General features: G+C 49.0%; 1 protein-coding gene across 10 annotated transcripts in view; it reads right to left on the bottom strand.

The window, feature by feature from the left end:
- The window catches only part of ARNTL (aryl hydrocarbon receptor nuclear translocator like), a 98,664-nt gene that overhangs the window by 56,320 nt on the left and 17,455 nt on the right, over positions 1–24,889 (bottom strand). For all 10 annotated transcript variants that reach the window (XM_027578602.2, XM_027578601.2, XM_027578604.2 and 7 more), the window contains exon 2: positions 12,449–12,521. The gene's annotated coding sequence lies outside the window, so the exon portion shown is untranslated. The remainder of the gene's footprint in view (positions 1–12,448; positions 12,522–24,889) is intronic.

Here is a 24,889-nt window from a genome sequence, read left to right as displayed (position 1 = left end):
GTCACCAGTGGAACAGAAGCTGGAATCCAAGCCTCTGAGTCCCGGGCCGGGCTCTGGGAGCACTGCACCTGCACTCTGCCAGGTTATTTCTTACAGGGCAGAGATAAAGCCAAACACAAAGCTTTAACAGTCTAACCTATCTGCTTACACATACCCTAGAAATAAGCGCAAGGGGAATGGGAAATTGTCTTTTGTGTCAATGATGACTGCTGTGTGATTCTGGGGCCCCCACTAATAAATGGGACACTAAGTGAGGAGCACTGTCACTGCCCCAGGAGGGTTACAAGACCAACTGCGTGGGTAGCAGTTCTTTCATTCCTTGGGACAAATGTTCGATGCCCACCTACTGTGTGCCAGGCACTGAACAAAGCAGTGGAGGCCAGGGGAATGAAGCCCGCAGGGGAACCGTGGCTCCCCGACTCGTGTAATAATCAGCATATCAGCCCCTCTAAGCCTCCGTTTCTTTATCTGTAAAGAGTCCCTGTTTCACAAAGTTGTTCTGGCTGCTAAACGGAATGACACATGCCCCTGGTATACAGGAGTGACGCAGCGAGCATCAAATGGCTGGTAGTTGGTTCCCTGCTGAGAAAGCAAAAGAGCTTACTCATACTGTAGGAAAAAAGGGGATGGAAAGAAGGGAGCTATACCAGCGCTCCTGTAAAAACTTTGCAGAGTAAACGAGCATCAATCCTCTGAGGATTTACCAAAGCATAAAGGAATTCTTTGAGAAATTTTGAGTGGCTGAGTATCTTAAGGCTGGGTGGGGAGAAGGTGAGGAGGCAGAAGGAGAGGAAAAAGGAAAAGAGAGAGGATGAATGAATATATCAGTGTATTGGTAAGAATCAATGAAGTTAACATATATACATACAAAATAATGTAACTTGATGGCTAATGAACGGAGTTGGCTGTTCATTATCTATAGCATTATTGTCTCCATCAAACTCCTCTTCAATCTTCAATACCCTACTTGTTTGATGACTTCTTTCCCCTCACCCCAGGTTAATTAATCTCTGCTCTGTTAATTGATTCTTACCAATGTACACATCACATCGTGTCTGCATATTGGGTTCCCCTACCTAATAGTGAGTTCCTGAGAGTACACGTTGTATATGAGTCATCTTGGTGGCCCTCCTCTGGCCCCAGGATCCCCAGCCAGCAGCCTGCAGTCTGGAGTATCCCCAGAGGAGAACCTTCTCTCTATAGCAGGAAAAAGAGCCAGGACTCACATTTATAAGTATCCATTCTGTGCTGAACATAGGCACCTTTTAAATCTTAATTTATGTATTCCTCAAAATGCCCCATGAGAGAATTATTATCCCTATTTTGTAGAAGGGGACACTGAGGCTCAGGGAGGTGAGGTCAACAGCCAAAGTTTCATACTGCTAGTAAAAGCGATGAGACAACGATTTGATCCCAGGTCTATCAGACTCCAGATCCCTGTTTTCACTAGACCAGCCCCCCTGCATGGGTCTAATGAAGTTGAGGGTATCCTGGAAGGGACCAATGGTGTGGGCATCAAATCTCCCTGCAGGCTCATCAGTAAGGTGAGTGCTAAGGAGCTTTGGCCAACACATGGTAACCTGGCAGCAAAAGCCAAACACCAGGTCAGAGAGGCAGAGAGGAGGCCTCTGGAGAAGACAGAATTCAAAATTTCGCATGCAGTTAGCACGTGGTGAGTCAACCATCTCCCCAGACCCATCCTGTCTGAGAAGGAGATACATTCTGGGTCAGTGGTTCTCAGCCACGTGTGATCAGCTAAGTCCCCTGGTCGAGAATTCACAGATCTTTCCCAATTGCTGGGGAAACATTCAAGAACATGATCGTGAGCATCTCCTAGCACTGCTAGGAGAAAGCTGTGGGCATAAGTGACCACAGAAGCCTGGAAATGTCCCTTCCTTTTCTTTTTTCCACCTCCAGCTCAGTAAAGGAAACTTCCATGATGTGCTGTAGGCAAAAAGCTGTATCTCACCCTCGCAGGGGTCTGACTCCACCACTTCTGGAGTCAGAAGAACTGTGTTCAAGGCACTGTTCCTTACCAGCTGTGCCACACTCAGTACAGCAGATCTTCTTTGGGCCTGAGTGTCCCCAGATATAAAGAGGGGGAAGAGGGGAATGCCGGCTTCACAGAGAGGTTGTAGGGAGGGATGCTATGAGATAATACATGTGGGAAGAATCTGTCCATGTAAAAGCGTGTTCAGATGTAAAGAAGGGGTGCTGGGAACCTCAGGTACCTCACTACCTCACCTGCTGCCTCCCCCTCCTCAAGTCTCCTGGGCCGAAGGCCTGGCACTCCCTGCTGCAGCCCATGTAAATGCTGACCCAGCCTCTGTACTGAGGGCTCTGGGGAAAACCCAAGCAGCCCTGGGAGAGCCCTGGAAAAGGAAGCTGTGATTTAGCTGTTACTCTTCCAGAGGCTACCTGGCACAACTATGATCCTTAAATACATATTTATTTTTTAAGGTTATTTATTTATTTGAGAGAGAGAGAGAGAGAGAGAGCACAAGCAGGGGGGAGGAGCAGAGGGAGAGGGAGAAGCAGACTCCCCACTGAACAGGGAGCCTGACACGGGGTTCGATCCCAGGACCTGGAAATCATGACCCAAGCCGAAGGCAGATGCTTAACCAACTGAGCCATCCAGGTCCAAGTTACTTAACTTAAGTATTTAATAATTAAATTGGCTACAGCGGTTGAGGAGCATTTTTGTCATCATGTAGGATGATAACCATCACCAAAATCAAAACATGAAACTCATTTAATTAAACCTATAGACTAAGACAAATGTGTCATTTAGATGGCACATGTATGACTTTTTAAAGTTTACTTATCTTCTATGTGCTCAAGCAAAAAAAGCTAGATTATTAACACCATAACTGGATACTCTTGGGTGGAGCATGAATTGGTCCAGCCTTTTGGAAGAGCAATTAGGCAATACCGATTCAAATTTTAAATGCAAACTATTTCAGCCAGAAGTCCCACTTCTTGGTATCTATACCACAGAAAATCTCATGCAGAAGTTCACAAGTGGGCACAACAACGGCTGCTGCAGCAGTTGGTACAATGGCCAAAGATCAGAACCTGGGTGTCTGCCAGTATGGGAATGATGCAATAAACCTGAAATGTATCCATACCATGGGGTACAGCTGTCAAAAATAATATGGCATATTTCCCTGTACATATCAACTTGAAAAGATGACAATAACTGGCAGGTGGCCACTGAAAGTCACAGAACGTACGAAGAGAGAAATTCCATTTTTACAAAACAGAAGTAAAAATGCAGGGGGCGCCTGGGTGGCTCAGTTGGTTAAGCGACTGCCTTTGGCTCAGGTCATGATCCCAGGGTCCTGGGATCGAGCCCCGCATCGGGCTCCCTGCTCGGCGGGAAGCCTGCTTCTCTCTCTCCCATTCCCCCTGCTTGTGTTCCTTCTCTCGCTCTCTCGCTCTCTCTCTCTGTCAATTAAATAAATAAAAAAAATTAAAAAAAAGAAGTAAAAATGCGTATTATTGGGGATAAGGGCAAATGAGGGAGGGGGAACAGCGAGCAAATAAAGTCTAGGACTATACCCAATAAAGTCTCAGAAGTACCTATTTTGGGAGAAAGTCGGGGGTGGGGAAGTCATGAAGACTTTCTTCCTTCATGTGAATGCACTTCAGTGTTGTCTGCATTTGTTACAAGTGTATACTCTTTCCTGATGACAGAAACAAAAATTAGATCTAAAAGGTCATAGAATAATAATAATTTTTTAAGGTTTCAGTGTTTGCAAGGAGTCCCCTAAAGTAACCACCTCCTCTCCCATCTCTGCATGCGGCCACCGGTCCCCTGTGCACTCCTGGACTTGCCCAAGAAAAGACCAAAGGTGGGGATGGCCTCCAGGACTGAGAATCTCAAACCCCTCCCCTATTTCAATAGGAATTCTGCCAAATTACAACCATGTCAACAAGATGGCTAATAAAAAGGATTAAGTGTCTTGTTCAAATTTACAACATCATAAATTACGGAATTAAAGTTCACTTGATTTCAACCTCTCTTAAATAGGGGCAATCAAAATTTATATCCTGCATTATCCAATATTTTATGTTGACTTATTAAGTCATGCTGAAGAGTTCTTAAAAACTGCTAATGAGGAAATCCCATGGGGAGGAGAGAAGGTGACTCTCCTAAATCCAAAAGGGCCTCAATGAAGCTTGGGTTCTCATAAAAATGTCAACTTCTGGGGTGAAATAACCTTCCTATCTATGGGCATAGTTGCTCATGAAAATAAATTGTTGCAGTGTCTAAGAGGTATTGGTTCCGTTCAGCAGAGACTGCCAGCTCAGTGATCTGCAGGCTGTGTAAAGATGCAGGGTGGGGCCAAATGGAGAGATCAGTGCCTGGAGGAGGGACCACCACTCTCTTTTGAGCATTGCCATGAAGAAAGATGGACCCCATGCTGTCAGACCTGCAGGTTTTCATGCAGAGCTAGAAATCCAGATTTCTAGACAACACCTACCAAGTTTCAATTGCCACTAACTGTAAAGTTTTAAAATAGCGTGAACACTGAACCAAATACACCTGCAGGCCGGATAGGGCCTGTGAGTCGAGTTTCCAACCTCTGCCCGAAAGTATCTACATTTTTTAACGGGTAATTTTCGTTCAATTTTATTTTCAGAAGGATGGGAGGAGGCAGGGAAATAATATGGAATGAGAGTCAAGCAGTTGATACTAGCAATATATTTCTAACGTACTTGAGAAAACAAGGGTAGTTGTCCATACCAAATTGTGAAGACATTGTTTAAAATTACTCGGCTATCCTAGGCATAAAAACACTTGAGAGTGAGAATTTCCCAGGTCCAGAGCAAATTTCCACAATTTGCTGTCAGTGAACCTACAAGAACTTAGCCTACTACTATGCATTAGCTGTATATCCTAAGACATTTCAAATAACAACAGCAAGCACAGAAAGGTTCCTGGCGCCAGGTGCTACTTAGGCGTTTGGCACCCAGGAGCACCAGTGTGGGTCACACAGCCTCTGGGCAAGATTCCAGGAAAGGCCTAACAAATCTCCCTCCAAAATGAAAAGCCGAAAAAACCAAGAATTTAGCCTTAACATCATCAAATTGTGCTCATTTTTTCCAAAGCCCAGACACCAAGATATATTTGTGCTAATAACAATATCTGCATGTAATTCACAGTTCACGAAGTGCCTTTCCTATACCTTATCTCGCTCCTCAGGGCCTTTAACTGCATTTTAGACTTTGTATCTTGTCTAAAGTCATCTTACAGTTGTTATTAACAATACGACTTTTAAAGAACAACAATAACAGATCCTTGGGATTTCTGACATGCCGGGGCTCAGCACATTTTCATTTCACCTGCACAAGAACCTCATCGAGATGATTACTATTATCACCATCCCATTTTACAGGTGAGGAAACTGAGGCCTACAGAACTTGGGTGGGTCGACCGAGTCACATCACTCGCAGGCACAGAGTCTGACATTCCAGGACCAGGGCGTGAGACCAGCATGCGAGTCCCCTTTAAAAGTGGAGTCTGAGCTTTAAGCAAACCTCAGTTTGCTGCGGGCAAATGTACCTAAGGCGTGGCCAGCGTCCTCCTGCGGCTCCTCCCCCATGCCCACTTTCCCCATTTGGTCAGAAGCCATTTATTTTATTTTTATTTTTCCCACTCAAAGCCAGGTTGAGTCACTCGGAGCTCAGCCAGCCTGGCCCCAGAGGGCCCTGGAGGCCTGGTGAGGTGCCCCCCCCCCCCGGGGGGAACGGCCTGCCTGCCTCCAGCCTCAGCAGGGTAGCCCAGCCTGCTGGGGTCTAGATGGGGCTTTCGCTGCACTGCTCTCTGAAGGGGGTCTGGGAAGCGGGTGCTGACAGTCACAACAGCCCTGTGAAGCGGTCACTGAGGTTCCAAAGAGGGAGAGGGGGGAGTGGAGGCGCCTGCAGCTTGGGAGAGGAGAAACTATTTAGCCTGTGGCTATGAAATATCTATTATTCAAGGTCCCCGCATCAGACCCATGAGGGAGACACAGTCTGTAACGTGCCCCAGGATAAATTATGCAAATAAAAACAGGGAGCGAGAGGTACACACACCCCTTCGCCCACATACACTCACCGACACAGGCACACGCACACACAAACTGCATCAGCAGCTGCTCTTAAGGTATAGTGACTTCTGTCCTCCCTCACCTGCTTCCGCAGACCCCTCAGCCCTGACTCTACAAGGTGCTGCCCTGCCACAGACACCACACCCCGGCTGGCCCCCAGGGGCTCCGGAAGAACGGGGAGGGCAGGCACACGGCTCATGAGGGCCCTCGGGGGTCCCGGCCATCCCCAGAGTGTGTGCAGGGCCCGAGGAGCAGAGGAAGGTGCTGGCTCCATCCTTGGGGGAGAATGGGCTCCACTTCCTTAGGAAGCTGCAGGAAAGGACACAAGTTGCAGAAAAGGACAAAGGGAGTGGGCCTGAGGGTGTGAGAGGAAGGGACTCTGCTGAGGTACAGATGCTTCCTCAGCACAGCGGCGGGGACAGGGACACAGGTGAGGACAGAGGCTAACACGCGCAGGGCCCCCCAGGGAGCCCCACTGCGGTTGCCGGCCCAGACGCCTGTGGTTCAGGGGGCACAGAGAAAGAGTGGGCGGTCAGGCAGGCTGTGGGTCAAGTCTGTGTGGAGCACCTACCTAGCAGGCAGGTCCCTGCAGTCCTGGGCTCACTGGGCTGCCCGGGCCGGGGGGGGGGGGGGGGGGGGGGCGGGGGGGCGGGGGCAGAGCAAACTTGCGCTTATCTACAACCACACGAATAAACAAGAGACGGGCCCCTGTGGCGAGCGCCGCGAACGAGCTGGAGGGCGGGCTGCGCGCATGCGTGGCAGAGGGACGGTGGCACAGGAAGAACGGGGCAGAGCGCAGCCCGGTGCTCCACAACCCAGGCACCTGCGGCAAACCTGTGCTCGCCTGTCCTGCGTTACCTGGGCCTCAGTCCCCTAAAGGGGGTCTGTGGGGTACTAACGATGACAGCACAGCCAACACCCACCAAGGCCCTGGTACCAAGTGCCTGCCCAGCAAGCACTGTGCCCGCACATGCCCCCTGGCTAGCAATCAATAGGCCGTATATAATGATAGTGGTAACAGTGACGACAGGACCAGGTCTCTTACCCTGGAGGTCTGGGGAGGCTTCCTAGGAGGAGGCAAATCAGGGAGAATGGGCGCGGACGAGGCAAACCAGAAGGAAATGCCTTCATGCAGCGGGAGCGGCTGCTGGAAAGTCCCGGAAAGGGAAAGCAGCATTCTACGTCTTACCGGGAGAGGACAGCAGCTCCAAGTGCCTGCTGGAGCACCCTGGTCAGCAGGGCACCTCCGCGGTAAGAATGGCTCCTTCCTCTAGGAAGCCCTCCCAGATTACTGTGAGCCCCCACGCAAGAGCTGCATTCTCGGTACGATTTCCCAGTTCCCTGTGGCAGAACTAGGAAACTGAGAAGGTGCAACAAGCGTGGAGCTGACGGCCCCACAGGGAAGCAGGAGCACATATACTGGTGACTGGCCAGGTGCACAGTGCCAGCTCCCATGGGGGATACAGACACTGCCCTGGCATCTCGGGTCAGAGCCCCTTCCTGTTTGCCACTCCTCAGTGCTCACCCAGGACTGGACAAGGTTCCAAATGCAGATAAAGAAGCCCTGGGGGCATCTCCACAAAGGACCACTAACTGTCCTCCTCCCCCAGCCAGAAAAGCATCCTCAGCTAGACCATGGCGGAGGGAAGCTGTCAGCAGTGAGCAAGAATCATTATTTTGGCTAATTTAGGAAGTGTGCGACTCACCCAAGATGAAGCTGGGTAGACCTCATTCCTGAGCAGTCCTTGATGGATTATTTTTCATTCTGAATTGCTATTACCATTCCAGCGACAACAGGAGTTTTTTTTTTTTTTTTTTTTTTTTAAGTCCGGGGCAAAAGACTTTAGAGAAGTGACATTCCTCAAGCCTCAGTTTGCCAGGAGACACAACAGGTAGCGCCCAACCCAAACCCCCAGCAATGCGTCTTGCACTCAAAGCTGAGGGGAGGGGCGGCCCCGCGGAACGCAATGGCCAACGAACCGCCAATTCGAAATACATTTGATCACATTATAGATCTGTTGTTTGGCTGCACAAACAGACTTTGCTATCCCTCCTTCAACAAACACTTCCTGAGCCAGGTGTACTGTGCTGTCTCCGAGAACCCAGAGATAGTGTGTATGCGTGCACGCGTGTGTGTGTGTGCGCGCACGTGCGCGCGCGTGTGTGCACATGCACGCACACGCATGCACACGCATGTGTCGTCCCCACCCTTAAGGAGCACAGTTTACTGAGCATGTCAAGTGGTAAGTCAACAGTTACGCTGATAAGTGCTTTGGGAGAGAGAAAGGCAGGGTGTTCTGGGAGCCGGCAGGAAGGTCATGTCCAGGACACAGAGAGGAGCAGCGTGGGAAGGAAGGTGTCCAGAAGATTGGAAACCCGTCCTGAGCTGCTGAAACGGGGAGCAGGGGGTGGGTCATTCCCAGAAGGGTCCAGCGGGGATGGCTGGCGGGCGGCTGGGCTGAGGTTAGAAATCGGGGGTAGGGCATGAGGAATGTGGCCCAAGGCCTGATCATGAAAGACCGCAGGCCCACCGAAGGGGCTTCGGCCTTACCCTACGAGCAATGAGGAGCCCTCGGAGAGTCTGCAGCAGGAGCAAGCCATGATCAGATGAGTGAGTTATAAACATCATGCTGATAAGGAGTGTGGGGGTGGACTGAGGAAGGACAAAAATGGACACAGGAAGACCAATTAGGAGGCTGTTGAAAGGAATCCAAAGGATGAGTCCTAAGTGAAGGAGCAGGGAAGGAGGAGAAGCGAGTGGACAAATCAGAAGATGTCCTCTTCAGGAGGACGCGGTAACCAACAGAACAGGACGGTTGGGGGAAAGGACAAAGCTAGGGATGGCTCGTGCAGGAGACACAACTTGGGGCTGCAGTTGCAGGCAAGGCAGGCAGCACGGGGAGACAGACACACTCGCGGCAAGGGCAGGGGTGAGCACCAGGTGCCTGCGGGCAGCAGCTAGCGGTGTGGCCTGGGAGGAGGTTCGGGGCTGGCTCTGAAGTTCTGGGGGGCTGCAGGGTGGAGGTGAGCAGTGCAGGGGCTCACCCGGGGATGATCCTTGCAGCGATGAGAAAGAGACCGAGTAAAGCCTTATTAAGGGTAAGGACCAAGGAAAGAGAAGTGGCAGAGCAGGCTGTGGAGGCGAAGCCTCTGAGGCTGGAGGAGAACCAGGAGAGGCAGGCCAGGTAAGGAGACTGCACACCTACCAGGGAGGGGAAGGGAGCACTCAGCAGGCCACAAACATGGGACCTGGACAGGGGCTCCGCACTGCTGGGAGCACTCAGTTAGCTGGTAGCCACCGTGGCCCAGCAAAAGAATTAGGAAGAAGTGTTGACAGTTCAGCTGACGTCTGTAGAACCCTCAAAGAGAATTATGACTTTGTCCCCAAAAGCCACTCGGTCTCACTTCATTTCTTGGTGGGGCCTTCCCGATGACCCTAACTAAACTACTGGGCCCATCACCCTCCACCCCCTTCTCTCACTTTATTTTACTTCAGAGCATTACCATGCCATTATACATCTCACACATTTGTTCTGTCTCCCCTACTAGAAACATTCTCATGGGTAGCCTCATGAGGACAGAGAACTTGTCCTTTGTCATCCCCAGAACCACAGTGCCCAGAGCAGTGCCTGGCACACAGAGGAGGCTTGTCCCAAGCCTCCTGGCTCTTTAGAAACAACAAATATGTACTGAGTACATCCTACATGGCAAAACCATGCTAGATGCTGGGGGGAGTGCCAGTAAACAAGACAAAACAGGACCCTGCCCTCAGAGCTGAAAGTTGGAGGTGAGCAGAGAGAAATGCCAAATATTTAAACAAAAAGTAGATGACAACTGCCATCATGCGAGGCCTGGGATCTGACTGTCATGCCTTCTAGTGCTATTTCCTTTCCAAACCCAAGACTGTCGCCTTCTCCAACTAAGGAAAATTTTACCTGGGGAAACAGTGAAAGTATTTGAGATTTGGTCTCGGTTTTTTTCGGAGATCCCACGCTTCCTCCACCCTTTCAACAGACTCCTAAGAGGTGGAAACACCCACTACAGGCTCTGAATATTTAACCTGTACAGCTCAATCTTTCTCTAGTCCTTCTACGTAAGTAGGAGGAGAAATTCCAGACTCAAGCGAGAGAAAACAGGGAGCAGTGTAAACCAGGGTTCAGATCTGGGTTCAAATCTCTTGTGACCTTGGGTAGGTTTCTCAACCTCTTTATGATTTGATTTTCTCACTGCTGAAGTGGTAATACTAATTCCCTGTGTTAGGGATTGTTGCAGAGATGACATAAAATGATGCGTACCAAGCACCCAGCACCGAGCCTGGTACATAGTGAGAGTTCGATAAACGGTGGCTCGAAAGCAGTTACACCTGTTGCTTTGATGACCAGATCTCAAACTGCTATATTCACACCAACTAAGCCAAAAACACCATAGAATTCAGCCCAAAGAATGGACACTCGAAATACTCAGAGCACAAACTGACATCTGTTGGAGGGCTTGAAGAATTATCTCAAAGTCCCCTATGTGGGCAGACTCGGCAGTAAGAAGTTCCTTGGTCTACCCTCTTTTCAGTTTCTTGGTCTACCCTCTTTTCTCCCTCAATTTAGGCAAATGCAACTATCTCCCCAACAGATCACATCTTGTCTCACGGCAAGAGTCCAGACATGGGCTGGGCCCCGTGGTGCAAGTTGTGACAGAGCTATGAGCACCACACCTCAAAGGGAGCAGAAGGACACAATCACAAGCCCAATGTACACACAAACCCCCACAAAAGCTTGGCTCCAGAGACGGAAATGAGGACTGGTCATGGCATGCTGTGCCTGCCTCAAAGCTAAAGAAAAGGTAACTGTGACATGCAAATGTCCAAATCATATGTGCATCTCCCTTCTTTTACCGGACTCTCTCTGAGGGGCCTCTTTCTTTCACTGATGTCTCTGATGCTTTATCCCTCATTTATGTGCGACCCTGTGCAGCGTGGAGCCCTCAGCCCCATTCCTCTCTGTGGGATCACGTTCCTCAAGGCCATCTCTAACCCACTGGTCACCAAGTCAGCAGCCTTCCTTCAAGTCCTTCTCCAGAGTCTCTGCTGCCCCCTCCTCCTTCCTTCGTGGGACTCTCCTCTTCCACCTTCTTCTTCCATCCAGAGCTATGCACACTCCCCAATGCTCGGCTCTCTGCTCATCACGGGGAGAAGTCATTTAATCCTATGGCTTCCCTTCTACATCTCCGGACCAAACCTCAGTCCAGGCTTCAGCCCTACATCTCCAATTGTCTACTGGACGTTTCCTGCGGATGAACCACTGTCATCCTAAATTCGGTGTATCTAAAACCAGATGCATCAGGCACCCCTCTCCATCTCCAGTCTCTACATTTGTCAATGGTACCACTGTGAACTACCAAACTTTCGTTTTCTTTGGTTCCTGTCTTTAAAGTCCAAGAAGACTATAAATCCTATGGTTCTCCCTTTGCTATCTCTCCTATTGGTCCTTCGCTCCCACCTGAACCACAGCTAACCACATGATGTCACACACGGATTGCTGCTGCTCATTTGAACAGGCCCCTGGCCTCTTGTCTAGCTATCAGATGAAAGGTCTTAGCATGTCACTTATGCCATTTCAATTCTTTGCCCAAAATAACCTCAATGGCTTCCCACTGCATCCGGGATAAAGTCCAAATGTCTCAGCCTGACATTCAGGGTCTAGAGATGGAGTCTGCAAACTGGAGCCCACGGGCCAAATGCTACCTACCACTTGTTCCTGTAAGTAAAGCTTTCCGGGGACCCAGCCACGCCCATTCATTCACAGATTAGCTGCGGCAGCTTTCATGCTCCAACAGCAGGGCTGAGTCGCTGTGACAGAGACCACATGGCCTGTGAAGCCAAAAATATTTACCATCTGACCCTTTGCAGAAGATGTTTGCTGACCTTGGTCTAGAGTAATCCTATCCTGCCAAAGGTCTTGCCCGTGACTCTTCTGGATAAAGCTCTTACTCCTGTGGGTTTGCTGCTGTGAGCCCACTTTCTTTATATCTTATACCCAACTTCTTGAACCCAAAAAGCTTACTTCACTCCTTTTTGGACTCTTCCTTCCAAACACAGCCAAAGTCCCACCTTCCATGAGGCCAGCTGTGTCCATCCCCTACAACCCCGGATGCCCCTCCTCTGGCCCCCCTCTCTGCATCTATCGCAGAAACAGTGAAATTGCACTTCTCCTGGGGGTCCTTTCTGCCTGTACTATAGGCTTCTCTAGAGTCTAGGCTTGGTAACCTCCACAGCGCCATGCCAATGATAACTTCCTTGCCCTTTATTCCAAATACCGATCCTCAGTAGCATAATTCAGTAAGGAGGCATCAAACAAACTTACCAGTGAAGTCCTAGGATTCCACATTTGAAAATTTAAGTTTGGGTCCAAAAGTGTGCACTCTAGCCAGCACCACCTAAAAGCCAATGAGATAAGAGTTTAGCCTTAAGAGAGAATAGTTACACGCTGTCTTTAAATTTACAACCCCCAATAAGTTTGATTTACCATCCTCTCAGGATGCCCATTTCTGTTACTTTGTCTAGAAAATCCTGCTCATCTTTCCAATCCACTGGACAGTCTTTCCCCCAGCAAGCCAGGCACCTCCTCTCAGTTCCCATAGAACTCTGGTGAGACATTTATGGTAACACATGACATATGGGAGCACAATTTCTTATTTAGGAATGGGGGTCTCTAGAGTATAGGCTTTTCAAGAGAAGAGACCTATTAAATTTACCCCTTCTCTTACCCCACCGCCTAGGACATGGTGGGCATTTAGATAGTCGTCAAGAAATATTTGTAAAATGGGTGGACAAATAACTCACTCAATACATTAACACGTAGCTGGGTGTTGAAAATTCTGCTAGGCCACATTTTTCCCTAGAGAAATGCATGCCTCAATCCCACTGATTTTAAAAGCAATGGTTTAGCAGGAAGGATTAATGACATTAATCTTCTAAATGCACACCTTTGGAATGGCACTCCCCTGGGCAGAGAGCCTTCAGAGGCTCCCAGAATCTAAGAAGGCGAGCCCAACTCTGTAAACAGCCTGCCAGGCCTGTACCAACCGGCCCGGCCTGAGTCCACAGCCTCAGCTTGCACGGCCTCCCCTACTGACCCCACTATCCAGACAAACAGAGCTGATAGCGGGTCCCTTCCCTCTCTGCATTCCCTCCAGTTGGATGTGTCTCTCCCCTTCTCCCCATATTATCTCCTCTTGAAATGCCATCCATTTCCAACATTATATCCCAGACCAAGTTCATCATGGGGCCAATGCTTTTTTTCCTCTGGTGTGTGTGTGTGTGTGTGTGTGTGTGTGTGTGTGGTAAAATACACATGACGTAAACTTTATAATCGTAACCATTTTCGGGTGTACAGCTCAGTGGTATTAAGTACATTCATGTTGTTGTGTAACCATCACCACCATCCATCTCCAGAACTCTTTTCCACAAAACTGAAACTCTATACCCATTAAACAATTAACTCCACTTTCTCCCTTCCCCACCACAAGTCTCTGAAACCCAGTAAGTTTTTGTGGAATGAATAAAATGATGAATGAAGACATGAATGAATCTGACCTCAACCCTCCCCACAAAAGCCAGAAGTACTGTCCCTTTCTACTAGACTCCCATGGCACTGTCTTCATCTTTCTTGGATTTATTTCAATCAATCTTAAATGATCTGTTTTGTACAACTGTATTTTTCTTTAGTGGGGAAACTGTGACTTATTTGAAAGGTTAAGCTGGGGTCCCAAAGCAGGCATTTGGCCTGTCCTCCATGTTGCTGGATCCAATAAGCAAGTCTCAGACCTGGTCTTAGGGCTTTTGGTACCAGTAAACCACTCCCTCTTACTTGATGACCCTTCTCACCTGGCTTCCAGGATAGCACTCTTGGTTTTCCACCCACCTCACTAGCTATTCTTTCCCTTTGCTGGTTCTTCCTTATCTCCCTACCTCTTAATATCAGAGTGCCCCAGGGCTCAGGCCTTGTTCTCATCTCTTCTCTGTATACCTCCAGTCACCTCCCGGTGGTCTCACCTAGTGTCTGGGATTCAGGTATTATCTGTATGCTGAGGATGATGCCCAGATTTCTCTCCAAGCCTGGCCCTCTCCTCTCAACTCCTGGCTAGTGGGATATATCCAACTGCCTACTCCCAGTAAGATGTCATGTAGACAGGAGATCTGTGTAAGTCATGTTCAATGTGTCAAACCTAACCACTTCGCCTTCCCCCAGGCCTGCTCCTCCAAGCCCTCCCCATCTCAGTTTAAGACAACGTTATTCCAGCTGCCCAGGCCAAAAGGTTAGAGCCATTCTCGTCTCCTTTCTTTTACGCCATAGTCCAGTCCTCACCAACATTGGTTTTTATTTCAAAATACATTCAGAATATGACCATTTCTCACTCCTTCCACCATTACCAAGGTAGATGATTGCAACAGCCTCTCAACGGGTGTGCCTACTTCCCTGCTTTGGCTCTTGGTGTCACTCCTCCCTCGATCCGTGGTCAATTCCCAGTTCAGGAGGGAATTGGTCATAACATCAGTCAGATCGGGTCATTTCTTTGCTTAAAATCCTGAAAAGCCTTCCTAGCAAGGACAATGGCCAAGGGATGAATGTTTCTAAAGTAGACCTGCAGGCCCAGGGGCAGGCTCGCGGGGAGGAAGGGTCTTCAGGCCAGGGTCCTCCTCCCATCCATCTCTCAACTGGCAGTGCCAGCTGCAGCTCCTATTATCTGAGTTCATAAAGAAAGGAAACTTTTTAAAGGGAGAGAAATACAATCAATCAGCTTTCTTTTCCAGTTAAGGCACCGCAAAAAGCCAACAACACTCACATTTCTCAAGAAGCAAATAAGATATGTCAAGTCTGCCACCACTTAATAACTAGTTTCCAAAGATAAATCTAGCCTTCCAGAGAATAGTTATTACCCCCTCGGTGGCGGTGCTGGGGGTGGTGATCCTCCTTAAGCCCCTCTTCTTCCTGCATCCTCCAGCTGGTCACCAAGCCCTGGTTGCCTGACTGTCTCAACTTCATCCCACCCCTCCTCTTTACCGTGCTGTGGCTGGAGGTGAAGTCCAAACGAAACAACTAAGGACTTGAATTAGTTCGGGTCTCGTCAGCTCTCCCTGGAGCTCCAGCAACAACCTCCTAACCAGTCTCCCCACCTCTAGTCACTTATTTATTTCCAACCGCAATCCCAGACACAGTGTCTGGAATGATTTTAATAAAACCTAAATTTGATCAAGTCCCCTGCTTAAAATTCTCCAAAGCGTTCCTCCATTGCTGTACTATAAATTCTTCAAAACATATTAGAGTAAGCCAGGGTAAATCTTTTTTTATCTTCCATAGACACTTTTCTGCCACCTTCTTAAAAAGACCACGAATGCCCCAGTAAGGGTGGGCAAATGATCCAGCCCAGATTAGAGTCCTCCACTCCCTGGCAACGGTGATTAGCTGTAGAGGATAAGCACACTACCCAACCTAAGCCAGTCAGAGACTTTGTCTAGACTTGATATACAGATGCAGCCACTTCACTGCAGTCGCTAAACTGGGGCTGTCAGCAGAGGTGCCCCCACGAGGAGGGTGGTCTGTCTGCGGGAGGAAAGACTGATACCAACCTACAAAGAACAGAAGACCAGCGGCCATACGGACTCCTGGTGACACCAGCTCCCTTTCTGGAACATCTTCCTTTTGTGAACTCCTACAGCGTCCTGCCCAGTTACGGAACCAATAGCGACCCACTTACATGTCAGCCAGTGGGGGTCCCGACAGGCCCATCATGCCATCACCCGTACCTGTGTCTTTCCCACATTGTGTCCTCTGCCCAGAGCGCATGCTCCTTGGATCTTCACATAGCAGCCAGACTTATAGCTCTATGGAGCCTTCCCTGAAGGGCAGCACCATTAGTCTGGTTTCCCAGATGTGCTCTCAATGCCTGGAATATGCCCACTCTGCTGCATCAGACGCCTCATGGCCTTCCCAATTTTAGCTGGTGGCCCAAGCTAGAAACCTCATCCTCACCCTAGTCTCCTCGCACTTCCTTGTTGCCCTGGGGACTTTCCTCTCCTTCCTTTCTGCACCATGTCTGTTGTCACAGCACGGGACCCCATTATCTACTACCTGGACCCAGGTAACAGCCTCCCATTTTCTCTGCCACTCCCCCACCCACCCAACCCTCCACACCACGATATAGCTCTCCAACCAGCTACACAATCAAACCCCTGGAATCTTAAGCACCCCCCCCAAAACTGGCTCCAACCTAAACTCTCTAGCTGCTCCCAACCATTGCCACTTCCAGGAAGATGGAGTACAACAAAAACTCCTGGACAGTATATGTAATGCAAACGTAAGAAATGTCTGAAAGGCAGAGTGAAGAAGGCAGACCAGTTAGCGATCTCAGGACCTCAGGAATGAATGACACCATGGTGAGTTCCCTGCATTTTCTTTCTTTCTTTTTACTTTTGTGTGTGTGTGTGTGTGTGTGCCTCATATATCCCAGACTTGGAATTGAAGAAGCCAGCGATCTAGAAATGCAGAAGGTACATGTGTGTGTGCGCGCACACACACACAAAGCTTGTGCCCTCTAGCAAGACAAAACTTTTAGATAGTAACCACTCTATTGCAACCAATCACTACAGAAAACCCTATTCCATCCCCGCCCATACCAGCAAAATGCAAATGACATCTGCAAAAATCCCTCTTGTTAACAATCTACTTGATGGTGGAAGACTGCCTTCCCCTCAAGACTAGGAACAGACAATGATGTCCACTCTTACCAATCTTATTCAGCATGGTACTAGAGGTCCTAGTCAGCACAAAGGACAACAAAGAGAAATAAAAAAAGCAAAGAAGAAATAAAACAAATCTCCATTTGCAGACGATATGACTGCCTATGTAGAAAATCCTGAGGAATACACAAAAGACATTCCTAGAACTAATTAGTGAGTTTAGCAAGGATGCAGGATACAAGATAAAAAAATTTATAAAAATCAGTTTTATTTCTATATACTAGCAATGAACACATGGACATCAAAATTAAAAATACAATGCCATTCACAATTGCTAAAAAGAAATACTTAGGCATAAATATAATGTCTTCCAATGAATCATTCTACAGTCTATCCACATGGGTTTACCTCTGCCACGAGGGCAGGAACAGTACAGTTTTGCTCTCCGGGGAAAACAAAATACCTAGCCAAGTGCCCAGCACCTAGTAGGCATGCAACGTTTGTTGCCATGACTCATGCCCTGCTCTGTTTAAGACAGACTTTCTCCCCCTTTATGCTCCCACTGAGATCCACCACTGGGCTCCGTGCTCGGCGAGGAGTCTGCTGGAGATTCTCTCACTCCCTCTCCTTCTGCCCCTCCCCCGGGCTTGTGTGCACCCTCTCTCTCTAAAACAAATAAATAAATCTTAAAAAAAAAAAAAAAAAGACTATGAATTGCTTGGCTGTGCTAAAGAAAGTACTGTGCAGGAGGAAAGCCTACTGTGAGAGAGGTCAGGGCCCAGAAGGCATTCAGATATCTTCTCCCCAAAACTTTTCCCCTCTTACTTCTGTGGGGAGAAGGTGAGACTAACAGTCATTAGGCGAAAGCCCAAAACCTCAGAACAAGCCTGACTCCTCTCTGTCTCACACCTCCCCCCAAGCCCACAGCAAGCCCAGTGGTTCCAGCATCAGGACAGACCTCAAATCCTGCCCCCGCCCCGGGCCCCGGGAGCTGGCTACTCTCATCACTCAGCGGGGCAACTCCAACAGACCCTAACTTCTCTTCCCTCAGTCGATTTTCAACACAGTAGTCAGAGTGATCTTTTCAAGATGTAACTCAAACCACGTCAGTCCTCTTTCAAAAACCCTGCCACGTTCCCGGCCCCCCTTGGTCATTCCCAGGGCAACCAAGTCTTGACAGTGATCCCAATGGCCCACCCCCCATGACGCCCCTGCCCTACTTTCTGCCACTCTCGTACTCCTGCCACGCTGGCCACCTTGACACTGCGGTTCCCACTCCCTGATGCTCTTTCCCCAGTACACACACGACTCACTTCTTCCCTTCATTCACTATGGCATACACTCCACTACAAGTTCACAAAAACCCATTTCCTTTCTCTTAGGGGCACATGGCTAGACCCTAGTTCCCAACAGCCTCCCTCGCAAGAAGGAGCAAACACAGGCCTGAGTTCTGACCAATGGGTGGGAGAGACGCAGGCTTCTTCCAGACGGGGCGTAAAAACTCCCCCACAAGACCCTCTCTCTTTTTACTCATCCTCCAGCTGAATGGGAAGCAATCTGAGGGCCTTGAAGAAGGCAGAGCCGTAAGATATAAGAGGGGGGTCCCTCGGGGCGCCTGGGTGGCTCAGTCGTTGAGCGTCTGCCTTCGGCTCAGGTCATGATCCCAGGGTCCTGGGATCGAGCCCCGCGTTGGGCTGGCTGCTCAGCGGGAAGCCTGCCTCTCCCCCTCCCACGCCCCCTGCTTGTGTTCCCTCCTTTACTGTGTCTCTCTCTGTTCAAATAAATAAAATCTTTAAAAAAAAAAAAAAAGAGGGGGGTCCCTCAATAAGCACAAGGGAAAGGAGCAGCCACACTGGAATCTTTCTGTACTAAGAAATAAAGTTTCACTGTAAATTAAGAAATAAAGCTTTCTTGAGTTGATACGCTGAGATTTGGGGCTTTGTTTGCTAATTCACCCAACAGTTTGGTCTCCTTCTCAATGAGACCTTCTTTGACTACTCTAAAATTCTCCCAATGCTTCTTAGGCAACCTCCTCGCTTTATTTCTCACCATAGTCCTTATTATCATATTGGGTAATGTACATTTTATTTTTTTTTCTCCATCTCTCCAATTTTGAATGTGAGCCAAAGGCAGGAAATTTTTGTGCTTTTTTTTTTTTTCCGCTTTGCTGTATCCCCTGGGTCTAGAACAGTGCTTGCCGTGTTGTAGACTTGATGTTGAATGAATGAATATATGAATGTATGAATGAAGTACTTGGGCTCCAAGGTCAGAAAGGCCTTGGGTGAAGCCCCGCTCTGCCATTTATTAGCTGTGTGACCTGGGGCAAGCTATTCTACCTCTTCAATACTCATTTTCTTCATCTGTAAAATGGGGGAAGTAATAGTACTTTCTTTATAGAGACTGGGAAGAATTGAGAGCATGAACATAAATACCTTACTACAGGGCCTGGTAACAGCTCAGTCTCCATAAATGCTAATCGCCATTGTTATCAACTCAAGAAGACAGGACTGGGTGTCAGGCCCCAGCAAGGTCACTGGTAGGAGTTGAATGGATATGTACATGCACAAACTCTTCTGGGAGAAATTGTGACAAACACCTAAGCAGTGAGATTTAAGAGCTGCCTAAAAGTTCCCAGTAAATTGCCAACGATCAGAAAAACATGACAACTGGTGTCAGGGGTGATGAAAAGTGTGTGCAGAGTCTGCAGAAAAGAGCTACTATGGGAAGAACACCACCCAAATGATGAGAGATCACTTTGTGCCTTTTAAGAAACAATTTTCACAGCAAAGCTCGAGAAAAGAGAGACTTCTTGCATCATGGGGACAAGGTAATAAGGTTATAAAAATGGAACTCAAATAAACCACACACAGGGCCCACATGGGCCCAATTTTCCAGGAAAAAACAGCGATTGCTACAGCATTCAGATAAGGGAGTCACACTTGGGCCTCAGCATTGCCAACAGCTTTCAAAAATCATTAGGCTGCAGAAAAGCCCCTGGGTTTGCCAAATTAGCAGTGCTGGCTCTCACCGGCCCCTCTGTCATGCTCACCTATTTCTACTGACAGGAGGACACAGACAATGATACCCAATGCCTGTGCCCACTTCCCTACCTTCAAAACACAGAATCATCCAGAAGGAACAGCACCTTACCGTCTGCAGCCTGGCTGCCCTCTCCGGAGGCCCGCCCAGCTCTCTCCTTGACTCAGACCTGCTCTTAAATCTCACCTCCTAGAACTCTGCTGGCCCCTGTGCTGGGCCCTGTTGACAAACCCGCGCCTCGAAGCTCTTTCTTCCTGTGGCCCCTCTTGGCTCTCAGCAAACTCCCCCACCCCCACCCCTGCAATCCTTCTCACCTCCACCCTGACCCCTCTTCCACCTGTGTACCCCTGATCACCGGCATGCCAAGCTTCTGGTTCTAGTGTCTGTTCTTCCCCTATATCAGAGGCAGGACAGCTCTGTGGTTAGAAGCAGAGATTCTGGAGCCAAATCTCTACGGCAGTATGGTCTTGGGCGGCTAATGAATTCCTTTATATCTATTTCTTTATCTGTAAAATGGAGGCAATGACAGCACCTCCCTTGGGTCTCTGTAGAGATTAGATGAGCTAATATATAGGAAGTGCTTAGAACCATGCCTGGCATCTGATACACAAGGTTTTAGCCAAATCCTAGACATATCCCCATGTACTTCCACCTCCATGTCCTCTATCTGCCTTTTAGCTTTGCTGGCAACGTCCAGTCCCCATCTCAGCCAGTCCACAAAAGCAACTCCTCCATCACACCTTCCTTGACCCCCACCCGCATTCCCACGCTAGCCTCCCGAGGAGATGGAATTCCGCCCTTCTCTAACAGGGTGGGGCTGACTGCCCCAGCACCCTCTTCTTAGTTGCCCTTGAAGGACCATCAGTTTAGACTTCTTTTATCCTTCCCACTCCTAGTTCATGAGCTCCTCGGAAACAAGGGTGGTGCATTGGGTTTTTCTTCCCCAAGTATTCTTCCCCGCAATCTTACACACTGTGAAGACTCAGCTGACATTTGCTGGATTAGGTTGAAACAGTCCACGCAATCATCAACCAGAGACTTGAAATGGCAACAAGAGATCAGCAGGGCACAGGAAGCCTTCCCCGCCACCCCAAAACCACACGGATTCCAGCCTAAAAAGAGCACTAGGAACCACGTCAGTGACGCTTGTTTGTCGGTTTCATTCTGGTTGTTTCCTTATGACCAACAAAAAGCCAAACCCTTTCAGCAAGTTTGCAACCTGCTCCCACTGCTAAGAGCACTTCCTGACAGGCTCACTCTTGCTCAAGGAGACATGTTTGTCTGTTTGTTTCTAAAAAATCCCATTTACTTTTTCTTGTTTTAGGGCATTTCTTAAAAACATCGTCAAGAAGGGATCACTGTTTATTTTATTCTAGCATCGAAGCTATAGGGATACAGAATTCCTCAATTTGAGCAGATAAATTACTCCTTAAGAGAATGTACTGGCTCACCTCCACACGTAGCAACAAACAAGAGATGTATTACTTGTAAATATGCAGCCTTTCACTTGTGTCTCATTTCGCGTTGCTGTTACCCTGCTTCTTTGTTCATGGAAAATACAACAAAAACATTCCTAGCATTTAAAGTAAAATTTAAATATATCTTCACAACATTTCTCTTGAAAAGAGAAATTCTGATTCTCTATCTGATCTTGGGCCATTGCCATTAGCTAGATAAATGCCAACCTAATAAAATGATTCTGGAATACACAAAGATGGTTAATGTAGCATTAACTGAAAGAACAAAAATTAAAAGCAATCTAAATGCCCCACAACAAACTCATGGCTTATTGAAGGCACTCCCTTGATAGAATATTATGCAGCCATCTTAAATAAGCATGATAAAAACGAGCGAGCCACATGGCGCAGGTTGAGGATATGATCTTAAGAGTAAAGGGAGCACAAACATGTAGGCATATGTTGATGCCATCAAGGTTGCCCCAGCAGGGCAGATCAGGCCTGGAGTTCGAAGTCCGATGCAAAGGAAGATAGGAGAGAGGTAAGAGGAAATCTTAAGCAATGAGGCCAAAGAGAAAGGTGGTAGCTATACAAGAATGAGGCCCCTGGGCATAGGGCAGGGACCATGTTTAGGAGAGCCCAACGAGAAGTGGGAAAGGACCCACGAAGCTAAGGTCATTTCAGGAATTCCATCCAAAAGCAGGCAAGGGGAATGGGAAGAGAACCCTCCTTAGTTTTGCAGAAGAAATCAATCCCTGGGTGAGAGAACAATGTTCAAACCCCTAAGACAATGTCAAGCCTAGTCCTCTCCACAGTGTGGCCACCACGACTCCCACCTGAAGGTTCAGCCCCACCCAGGCCTCCAGAGCTAATTCTGACCCAAGGCAGGAGGGATTTAAGAGGCTCTAGCTTACCACCCAGGGATTTAGTGGGGTGCTAACCTGGCAGATAAAGAAGGCAAACCTCCAAAAGAATGAGCGTCTTGATCAAGGCCCCACAGAGAGTTATGGGCTGTGGAGTTGGCCAGTCTCTGGGTTTAAAGCTCTTCTGAAGAGCACTCTGGTACAAAACTGTTTGATGAGTCAGGCTGACTGGCCCAGCACAAAGTGTAGACACCTGGCTGATTCCAGAGAAACAGTGGCTTATGAATTGGTGAGTCCACCCAAAGCAGGGCAGGAAAATCCCAGTGACCCAGGGACACCAACAGTTCCCCTCGAGGAGAAAAAGCCCACTCCTGAACCCAGTCTATGCTGAACCCCACTTCTAACTCCTCAGTCCCCTGCACTCTGTTGTTTCAGCTAAAGCTCTACTGTCCTGTGGGTGCCAATGCTGGTCCCTAACGGTAGGGCCTCTGGCACTGGTATGCCGCCTGTGGGTCTCACAAGACAACTGTCTCTAGACAGGAGACAAATGACTCCAACGCTCTTCCCCATCTCCCCTGACCCCCTTGATTCTTATACCTATCCCATCAGAATCCCTAATTTGGACTGTTCTGCCAAGTATAAGAGGCCAAACTCATTGCCCTCGCATTTATGGTCCTCCCTCATATGGCCCAAATCACCTACCTGCTCATGTCTCCCAAGGAACCCACCCTTGTCCCCGGACTGGGCAGGGGCTACTCTCCAGAAGCCATGCTCTCCTCTCCTACCCCAAATTCTCTAGGGGCCAGCTCAAGCTCTCTCTGCTTCTCCCCGGCCTCCTCCAAACACACTGGTGTTGCTCACATGCTCCCCACTGAATGAGTGTAAACTGAATCACACTGTCTTCTTGGGGCTGGAACAGCCAAAGGGCCAGGCTCTCATGTGTGGAACTGGCAAGTCACCCAGACACCGTCATCCAAAGGACTAGGCACAGGAGGCCCTCTGCTCCCCCAAATTTGTTCTAAACATACTATTAGAGATTTCATCACTTAAGTGGTTGTCAAACTCTCTCTTGGCGCCCCTTGGGAGGGGGGCGCACACATGAGGCAGCGATGCTGGAGCCAGGCCCACCGGTAAGGGATTGCAGAGCCCCTTCCACCTGTCATGGTTGCCACCAGTAGACACTTCCTGAGCGCCTACTCCACGCCGACCCCCATGGGTACAGGGTCCTTAGGATACGAATCCCAACAAGCCAGTCTTTGGCCCACAGGACTTTGGGCTCATATAGGGAAAAGAGTGAGACAAGTCCCACACATGCAGTGTGATAAATGCCACAGAGGCAGAGGGCACAGAGGGAAGGGCAGCGAGGAGCAGAGGTGGCCACGATGCAATTCAACCTGCGGACGGGGCTGGTCCCCCAAGGATAATCAACACCAACCATGGAAACAATGGCGGCCGGCACTCGCTGGGTGCTTCCTACGTGCTCAGCAAACATACGAAACCCTTCACTTGCTTTAGTGCAAACTCAGTCATGCTTTCTATAGCGAGCCCCTGCTACCTGCCAGGCACTGTCTGAGGCACTGGAGAGACAGCAGTGAATGAACTAAATACTAGTCTCTGCTCCCGCAGCTTACCTTCTATTGAGAAAAGAGACAATAAACCAAATAAGTAAGTAGAATGTAGACCATGTTAGATGACAATAAGAGCCAAAAGGAAAAATAAATCAAAGGGGAAACAGGGAAACATCTGGGAGGCAGTGGGCTGAATGGTACAATGTTAAATAGGGAGACATTTGAGAAGAGACCTGAAGGTGAGTGATCACACCACATAGATAATCTGGAGGAAGTACATTCAAAGCAGAGGGAGCCATCAAAGGCAAGAGCCTGAGCCCAAAACAGGCCTGGGATGTTTGCAGAACATGTGGCCAGAGTGGAACAAGAGAGGGGCAGCCGGGATCCATGCATCCGGCCACGTGAGTTGTGCACTGCACAACTCAGGGGGGCGCCAGCCACATGCACCACCGTGAGCTCGGCACGACTCAGCCTGCCTGGTTACCCACCAGGCCCTGAGGTGGGAGATGAGGCCAGAGGAGCACCAGGCAGCCTTTCAGTCCATGCTGAGGATTTGGTTTTTGCTTTGAGTGAGGCAGAAAGCTACTGTCAAGAAGGTTCTGAGCCAGAGTATGACTCGAGTGGACCCCTCCTCACCGGGTCACTGGGCAGAGAGCACACAGAGCAGGGCAAAGTCGGAAGCAGGAGACCAGGGCAGAGACCTGCAGTGCGTATCGTGTTTCCCTCCCAATCTCATGAGGTGGTTCTATGATCACTCTTTCACAGATGAAGAAATTGAGGCTCAAGAGAGATCTGGTAACTTGCCCAAGGTCACTGGGTGAAGCTTTGGCAGAAGCACCAGGATTGGGAAGCAAGGGAAGAGAACATTCCAGGTGGAGTGAAGACCACCAGCCATGAAGCAGGAGCTCAGCGGGGCCTGGCATACTGAGGGCAGGCTCATGGTGCAGGGAATCTAGAGCCTGAGGGCAAGTGGCAATGGCAGCCAGTGCAGGCCTGTCCGTCCCTGTCTGCTCCCAGCAGCGTCCAAGCCAGCCCGGCTACCTGAACCGGAACCACCAGCTCCTAACCCATCCCTCTGCTCCACGTTCATCCTTCCCACTTGAGCCCACAGGCAGCAGGAGAACCTTTAAAACACATA

This window comes from Zalophus californianus, chromosome 11, assembly GCF_009762305.2.
Source record: "Zalophus californianus isolate mZalCal1 chromosome 11, mZalCal1.pri.v2, whole genome shotgun sequence".
NCBI lineage: Eukaryota > Metazoa > Chordata > Mammalia > Carnivora > Otariidae > Zalophus > Zalophus californianus.
The sequence above is the reverse complement of the archived record's forward strand: the minus strand, read 5'-3'. Positions and strand labels throughout refer to the sequence as shown.